General features: G+C 35.7%; 1 protein-coding gene across 7 annotated transcripts in view; it reads left to right on the top strand.

Annotated features, from left to right (window-relative positions):
- The first annotated feature begins 933 nt into the window (after positions 1-933).
- tnca (tenascin Ca) overlaps positions 934-9445 on the top strand; it is a 38791-nt gene continuing 30279 nt past the window's right edge. For 5 of the 7 annotated variants that reach the window (XM_065251201.2, XM_065251198.2, XM_065251200.2 and 2 more), the window contains exon 1: positions 934-1070. The gene's annotated coding sequence lies outside the window, so the exon portion shown is untranslated. Of the gene's footprint in view, positions 1071-1158; positions 1253-5036; positions 5201-9445 lie in introns of those variants that run through there. The other 2 variants (XM_065251196.2, XM_065251197.2) reach the window with 2 other exon arrangements.

Below are 9445 nucleotides of genomic sequence, written 5' to 3'. Positions count from 1 at the left end.
ATACTTAAAAAAGGCTACAAGTTGACTCAACTTAAAACATCAAATACAGCCACTTGCCTCAATTTTTATAAGTTAGATTTAGGTATTAGTTTTAACAACGTGTAGCCAACATGAAATGTGTTTTATCCTCGTTCTGAACCCGTCAAAATACTGACATTGATGTTAACAATGAAAGACATTAGAAGGATTTCTACTTGATGTATTATTTAGTGCTGGGCAAAGATTAATCGCGATTAATCGCATACAAAATAAAAGTGATTTTTTCTTTGCATAATTGATGAATGTGTGCTGTCTGTATATAAATACACACACATTCATGTTTGTATTTAAAAAACATTTACATGTGTATATATTTATGTATATTTTTATAAATTCTATATTATATATACATTTAAAACAAAAAGTATTTTATATGTGATTAATCGCAATTAATCTTTGCCCAGCACTAATTATTTTACTTTATATTTCCCTCAGAAGAGAGCACAAGTTTAATTCACAGCCTGTATGAGTCCGTATAGCGTTGTAGTTTCAGCACACTTGGTTTAAAATGCAGGTTTATTAAATATTCTGTTTGCTCTCGTCTCCCTATAGAATCTTATATCACACACAGACAGATGTACTCATGCACTGCAGGGGATTATGGGTAAAATATTCTCAGTGTGTAGGCACCTCAACTCATCACATACAGTGGGAGGGATTCAGAGAGAGAGACAGAATGGATTTGAGTTCATGAAGAGGATAGCTCAGCTCTCTCTCTTTCTCTCTCTCTCTGTGTCTCTCTCTCTCTCTGTGTCTCTCTCTCTCTCTCTCTCTCTCTCTCTCTCTCTCTCTCTCTCTCTCTCTCTCTCTCTCTCTCTCTTTCTCTCTCTCTCTGTGTCTCTCTCTCTCTCTCTCTCTCTCTCTCTCTCTCTCTGTGTGTGTCTCTCTCTCTCTCTCTCTCTGTGTGGAGTACATTACAGAGGCTGTCAGATCTTCCAGCACGTGGAGCAGGACTGAAGCCGCAGATCTTCAGCTTCTCATTTGAGTCACACCTGGATGTGCTCTGCGTCTGCAAGCTCAATTTAAAGCCGGTATGTTTGATTTATTTCAGTTTTATTCATGAGCTCATTTTACTTTCCATTCCTTCTGGGTTTGATTCAGTGGAATTTTATTTCTCAGAAGTTCATAAAGAAGTTAAGTCTGAACTGCTTCTCTTACACTTCTAACAAAGACAAATGAGACGACTGTGACAATCTGAATACTTTAACTACAGGTGAGGTGATATTACTGCCGGGAAGTTTCTCTTTGCTTTTCATTTTATGTCATTTGATGTCCAGGAGATACAAAAGTGAGTACTCCGATTTAAACTTAGTGGGGTTTTTTGCAGATTAGTGACACTTATAGTTAACAAGAAATAGGAATCATGTATTAGGTTTACTTTGAGGAGTATATGTGTTACTGTAGCTCAGTTTGATCCCAATAAGCACATCTGGACAAAATTGAAATTCACTGTAAGTCAATTTGGTTAAAAGCATTTGCCAAATGCATAAAATGTAAATGTAGAATAATTATATTTTTAATGATTTAGTGCATGCTATTTTATTAAATGAAATCAAAATATAACAACCTGCAAGTTTACTGGTTGCCATTTCATGTACCTGTATTTAAGGGAAAGCTCTCAATGTATGTTCTTCAGATCTCTGTTGAGTGATGAAATCCTAAGACTGATGTGTTGTGTTACTTTGATATCATCTGTCTGTCTGTCTGTGTTTAACAGCTTCTGCTTATAAAAACAGGAAAATATGTCAAGTAGCTACTGTGTGTGTGTGTGTGTGTGTGTGTGTGTGTGTGTGTGTGTGTTTATCATCAGTTAAATGTCATGCTAACATGAAACTCTGTTGTCTTCTGAAGAGTTTTCTCAGTCAGTTAACATCTCTGTCGCTTTATAAAGCAGATGTCTGTGTAGTCAGTATTAAGTAAGGCAAGGTGTGGAAACAGAGCCGTGACTTTTGTTGAAGAAAATGTGCAGCATGTTTGGAAAGTTTGGGGTATATTTTATGGCACTCAGAGGTCTCATGAATAATAATAATAATAATAGAGTACATGATGTTTTTGACTTCTGCTTACTGTAAAACTCAGTGTGGACTTTATGCGGTTCAGAAATAAATATCACAGAGAATTAAGTATGAATTATTATCAGTGGTTTTTGTACACCATGGCAGTTTAATCTTCATGTAAATGGAAGTGTGTCCACTTCAATCCAGTGAGACGTTTGAAGTTTAAGATGAGATGAAAGAGTCGCGCTTCACTGAAATGAAAAGACATAAATTGTGTGAGGTCAGCAGCAGACGGGAGTTTATTACACCTCAGATATGTGTGGAGGAATGAGAGGAGAAACTCCACATGGGTCTTTAGGGCTTCACTTTAATATACACAGAGTAACATTATCTGTTTGTTCAGAGATGAGGTTTTACATGTTTTATTCGTCTAGCAACTTAAGCCTTTTTCACACAAAGATTATGGAAAATGCATCCGGGATTTGATTTTTGGTTCAAATAATTTTCCGAAAACTGTGCATGCATTCCTACATACCGTAAAGATCCTGTAAAAACATGTGATGTGTTTAAAGTCCTGCACTTGTTAGGTTTTTCCTCAGTGTCTGAAGTTTGCTAATTTTCCGCAAAAACACGTATGTCCTCACTACGGCACAGCATTGTTTCTGCCTCTTCTGAAGGAGCAAAAGGCATGAAGTAAAAGACTTGATTTAATTTCAGTGCTGTGTAATGCAAGTGCACTGCATACTGTGTAGTGTGTCGTTAACAAGTGTGCATACTAAACTAATTCCTGTTCAAAACCATTTACACGTGCATGGAATATGAATTAAGAATAGTCTTGATTTGGATTGGCTTAACAGCTGTATTGTATGTTATAATGTTTGTGTTATCTATGATATAAGTGCATACTGCTCATCTGAACAGAACGACAGATCTCCACAGTGAATTGTGTCTGGAGTCACAGTGCAGATGGTCGCTGTTGATGGAGATCTTCCAGGGTTTTTTGTAATAAGTGTCATTCACTGCCTTTGGTAAGCGGCCAATGTAGAAGTGAGAAATTCAGTCTGCTGTATGTGTTTGACTGTTAAAGTATCACATATGGGTTAAAGTCTGATGGTTTCCTCATCACACTCAATGTCCTGAAAGTATACGACAGTTCAGTGAAATAAGAGATTGCTGGAAGTTTCCTTGATGAGGAAAGCATCGATTCATAGAGACACATTTCCATTCATGATGTAACTGATCATTCAGGTGGGGAAGTTTGTGATTAAAATGTTGAATATCTTTATACCCAACATATTATATCATGTAAAATGCAACAAAATAAAACAACACTCTAAAATGTCTGGGTTATTTTTGACCCATAATGGGTAAATATTGGACAGAACACGTGCTGGGTTAAAAATTGACCCAATGCTAGGTAATTTTAACCCAAATGCTGGGTTATTATACCCCATGGTTGCATAACAACAATCCAACATTGGGTCATTTTTAACCCAGCAGGTGTTCTGTCCAATATTTACCCATTTTGGGTCAAAAATAACACAAATGCTCATTCTCATTCTGGTGTAATAATCAAGGACTTTGCTGCCGTAACATGGGTGCAGCAGGCGTAGTGATATTACGCAGTGCCCAAAAATAGTCCCCTTGGTATCTTTCAATAACAGGGGACTATTTTCGGCTGTTGCGTAATATTATTGCAACTCCTGCAGCCATGTTACAGCAGCAAATTCACTGATTATTACGCCAGGATAAGAGTTTAGTTCATAGCCATATCTGCTTAGAAAATCACAACTTTTAATTTTCAGTCGGTCTTAGTACACAATGTAACTACAAAAGAGTCAAACTTTAAAGGAACAGTATGCAGGATTGTGGCCAAAACTGGTATTGCAATCACAAAACTTGTGGCTTAAACTGGTACTGCAATCACACAACTGGTGGCCAATACACAACATGACAACATGAACATCAGTTGAGGGCTGCAACTCCACTTTTTAAATGACAATATCCTGGCCAGACCACTGTTGTCAGTGATATAAGTATTTGAAATGAAAATGTTTTCTTAATGTCTAGTGACATATCAGGGCCATTTTATGATTAACTGATATACATTTCTTACATACTGTTCCTTTAAATAGGAAAAATATTGAAACTCTTTGGTTATTTTTTAGCGCAATGCTCAATGGTCTAATCAGATTCAATGGATTATGCTAAGCTATGCTAAAAGTGCTACCGCCAGACCCGGAGATCAGCCGAATGGATTCCAAAACAGTAAAAATCAAATGTTTAAAAAATGGCCCTGATATGTCACTAGACATTAAGAAATAATTTTCATTTCAAATACTTATATCACTGACAACAGTGGTCTGGCCAGGATATTGTCATTTAAAAAGTGGAGTTGCAGCCCTCAACTAATGTTAATGTTGTCATGTTGTGTTTTGGCCACCAGTTGGGTGATTGCAGTACCAGTTTTGGCCACAATCCTACATACTGTTCCTTTAAAACAAAATATGAACATGGTTGTGTATTGCTGTGTTTTTGTAAGCAGCATATAAAAATGAAATGTATAATATGACTTTACAGCGAATATCTTGAGATTTTTATCTGTCTGCTGTCTGTGATCATTTTCGTGGTGACATCACACCACATACAGCCAATGTTAAGCTTTCTTTAAATGAATTCATAAATATTTAAATGACAGTGTAATAAACCTTGTTGATTTAAAATAATGTATAGGATGATATAACAATAATATTATAACAAAAGTATGATGTTAATGAGCACATGGATGTGAAGTGAAAATATTTAGTTCCCAGTAAAATGTGAAATGTTTTGGCCTCTGTGAGAGAGAAGAGCTTGTTGAAATGTGAAAATATCAATCAAAGTCCTTTACTCGCCCACTGACGGACAACTAAACATGTTAGAGAGTTTGTGTATTCAGCTTTCTCTCCTGATGTGTGGATTGATGTTTCCTGCTTCACTATAGGCTCGCTTTGAATTGTATACAGTATTTGCTGGGAATGGAATCTGTTGGACAATAAAAAAACGATTGACGGCCGGAGCTCTTCCAGTCTAAACTTGTATGACACACACATGCATGAAAACCTTTTTCGGGGAGCAGACAAAACAGATGGTTGAATCCTGAGGCCAGTGTCATTGTTTTCCAGGTGGGAAAATTCCCATTGCATTGCCAGCACAAGTGAAACTATAATATTAATGCAGTAATAATATCTTCACAGGTATGTGTTCCTGAAATTATTAATAATCTAGATCGGCCATTCCCAAACTGTGGTCCGCGGATCAGTCAGTGAGAGTACTGCAGGTGGTCCGTGTAAAGGCAAAATTAAATATAAAATAATAAAAATTTTTAAGAAAAATATATTTTTTTAAGAATATGTTTTAAGAATCTGTTGTACTGATGTGATGACCAGTTATTTAGAGGTGCAGATAAATTCAGGACATATTTTATTATGAGTATTATAAGGTGGTCCACGAAAATTCTTGATTACAAATAGTGGTCCACACACACAAAAAGTTTGAAAACCCCTGATCTAGATTACAAAATGCATGGCCAAAAATGACCAAAACACATCACATTTTTTTGTGCACGATGTAAATGGTTTTGTTGAGTAGCAGGTAGTGTGATGCTGGTCTCTGATGCGGCAGTGTTGCTTGGCCACCGTAAACATCTGATGGGGACACCAGATGCACTCAAAATCACTCTCATTATATTCATCTTTTCTCTTGTCTTCTAAAGCAAAGTGTAATCGTACGGCTCAATTGGTTAAACAAGCATTAGTGGTGGAAACGGTGAAGCGTGATGATACTGGTGGAATATCACATGGCTGGAAAAGCCTCTCAGCCAATCAGATTCCAGAACCAGAAAGAACTCTTATACAGGTATAACCTGGAAACATTCATTGATGATACAGTTATAAGAATGCTGTCAGCTGTACAGTATCTTTCTTGCTTGGTATCAGGATTTGAAAGGATTAGATTTAGATTTAATAAATAATTATGGTATGAAAATTGAACCCCGACATGTACAGTAAGTGCTCATATTGAAAGAAAGAGTTGTGTAGTGTAACACTAAGAGAAGTTTGTGATGAGTAACACAGTAAATGTGCAGTTGTTGTCTGTTTAAGGAAGATTCACATAAGCAGTCGTATCCAACAGAAGATATTTTCAGAAAAGCAGATGTAGGATTAAAGCCTGTGAAATTTCAGCTCAGTTTTATGTGTTTTTGTCATGGTGTTTAAAAGGAGAATGGGAGGAGATTCAGATGAATGTAACCTCCAGAACCAATGGCTGCTCTTTAAACTTTATTGCTGTGTTTGAAAAGCTTTAGATTCTTCACATTATTTCTGTGTGATCTGACTCTTTAGGGTTGTAGGGTCACAGGTCCATGTAAGGGTTTCAAAGAATGGAGAAACACCTGGAGAAAGAGTGAAAGTAGAAAGAATGAAAGTTGGAAAGAGTGAAAGTAGAAAGAATGAAAGTTGGAAAGAGTGAAAGTAGAAAGAGTGAAAGTAGAAAGATTGAAAGTAGAAAGATTGAAAGTAGAAAGAGTGAAAGTAGAAAGAGTGAAAGTTGGAAAGGTGTTGTTTTAAAGGCTCTTGAATGAGTAGCTTAAGGTTGATGACGATGTAAACACTGTAATGAGTCGATTTGATTTAAAACTAAACTAAATACAGAGGAAATGATGGCTGTTTATACATCACATTGCTTTCTTCTCATAAACACTCATTCATAAATAATCTCACTGGATTCATTTTAATAAAATGCTTTGCATTTTTTCTTTAGTACTGTGCATGTTACTATCGTTATTGCTCATGTTTAAGGTTAGATACTTGTCTTTAATGTGAATACAAATGATAAATCACATCCTGCACTGCAAAATATGATTTTCAAGAAAAAATCTGCCAATGAGGTAAGCAAATATTTCTTGAATTTAGTATTTAAGAAAAATGTTCAAGATTTTTTTGCTTACCCCATTGGCAGATTTTTTGCTTTGTTTTTTGCACAAAATCACTTAAATTTAATATGTTTGGTCTAAAAACTAGACTTATTTTCTTGGGTCGTTTTGCTCATCAAGAAAAGGCATCTTCATTTAAGAATTTTTAGATATTTTTATTGAAAACAAGACAAAACTACTAAGACATTTTTTTCTTGAAAATCATTTTTTGCAGTGTGTGAGTAGTTCAGGACATGTGTGCTGTTTCTTTTCTAATCTCAAGCACTGCATTTCCAAAACACCTTAAGCTGAAATTTTGGAGAATTGTCATTGGTCATATTATGCCTGTTGTTGGCACATTAATTTGAAAGCTGTGACTTTACTATCAATAAAAACCTTCAACATCACGAAGAACTTAAAGGAATGAATGAAGAGAAATATTACATCATTCTTCTAGACCAATTAAACTATAAGCCCAATTTTTTGTAATAAAAGGCTAAAGAAAGAACATGAAGACTTAATGGTTAGAGATAATAGGCCATTACTTATTTAAACCAATAGTTTTCAGTTGATCTCAGTGATGTAGGGACAAAGACATGGAAGGATTATGAAACTAATCTAATTAACTGGACATGCTCTCTGTCCATTAGGACATTTTATCGACTTTATTTGCCAAGGGGTACATTTCTCTAAAACACTGTACGGCACGCTTCACATTTAAGTGTGTAAACTCCTGACACATGATTGAAGCGCTGTACTCCGTCCGGATGCTGATGTGTAGGTGGATGAAAACTGAGATTTCTTTCTTTGGCATCACATGTGTTCAGTCGCTGGAGATGTGTGGAGGCTGTACAGACGTTCAGAATGAGATTTAAATGAGTTTTCCCACGCTGTGTGTGTGTGTGTGTGTGTGTGTGTGTGTGTGTGTGTGTGTGTGTGTGTGTGTGTGTGTGTGTGTGGAGGAGACCCAGACTCTGGCCTCTGTCCACCGGCCACAAATTACACATCTCCAGTCTCCAGATATGAGGTCATCTCCGCTTGAATCCACAGACTAAAAAGCAGATTTTTTTAATATACTTCAAGTAAAAGACTTTATTTTAGGAGTCTGAATCACAGAAGGGAAATACAGTCAGCAGTACAGATGGTAATGGTAAAGAAATTGTCTTTAACAATATCATTACTAATGTTAAATCATATGCAGCAATATATTCTAGTTAAACAGCAATAGATGGTTTTGTCTGACAAATAAAAACTGTTGAATATAATACAACTCAATTTTGTTTAAAGGCACCATAGAAAGTAAACCTCAAATGCAATTATTTCCTCCTTCTTGTAAACCTTAATAGACCAATCTCAACATAACACCAACTGTGACGTTACAGTCGAGATGAACGCCCCCAATTAATTACAATGTTGTTATAATGCTAAAAACAAAGTTGTGACTGCTGAGTTAGTGCTAACTACCATATAGTTACTGTTTTTAACTTTATAACAACATTGTAATTAACTGGGGGCGTGTAAGTAGTTAGCGCTATATGCTAGTTAATGCTATATGCTACAAAAAAAACACAAACTTACCACTCAGAAATGTCCATTAACAATCTCCAAACAATAGATTATTTCTCAAAATCTGTATCTTCATCTGATACAGACTCAAACATAAGATCTGTTTACACACACACAGAGCTACTGAATGAGAAACAGCCAATCAGAGCAGAGCTCAACATTATTATTCATGACCCTTTCAAATAAGGTAATAATAGACCATTTCATTCTAAAGATAAATCCTATGGTTATAAATGGACATGAAACACTGACTCTGGATCATTGTTGCCCTTAAAGTTGCAGTGTGTAATTTTTAGAAGGATCTCTTGACAGAAATGCAAAATAAACAAAACTATATTATCAGTGGTGTATAAAGACCTTTTATAATGAACCGTTATGTTTTTTTTACCTTAGAAGAGATGTTTTTATCTACATACACAGAGGGTCCCCTTACATGGAAGTCGCCATTTTGTGGCGCCATGTTTCTACAGAAGCCCTTAACGGACAAACTTTTTTACTAAGTTGTCTCCGATGATGAAATGATTGTCCAGGGGTGGCTATCATAGCTTCTTTATGCATTTCAAAAGAGAGGGTTGGGCAGTGGACTGAGCCGTTGGTTGCAATTCGCAACCTCACCACTAGATGCCACTAAAATTTACACACTGCACCTTTAATAAAACAACAAACCTTCTGTGTTTTAATTTAACATATTAATTTAAAGAAGAACATTTAAAGCCGCCTATTGCAGACTGTACATTGTAAAATGCATAAAAATGGGTGTTTGTTTTTAAATTATATCCACTATAGTTTACATATTAGTATTATAACAGATGACTGACTGTACGCCTCACATTATTTGTAGGCAAAGTGTTGACTTCATTTAAGATTATGTAGATAACTTTAATATCATTTT

The sequence above is a fragment of the Paramisgurnus dabryanus genome, chromosome 5 (genome assembly GCF_030506205.2).
Source record: "Paramisgurnus dabryanus chromosome 5, PD_genome_1.1, whole genome shotgun sequence".
NCBI lineage: Eukaryota > Metazoa > Chordata > Actinopteri > Cypriniformes > Cobitidae > Paramisgurnus > Paramisgurnus dabryanus.
Note: the sequence above shows the minus strand (reverse complement) of the source record. Positions and strands in the feature narration are given on the sequence as shown.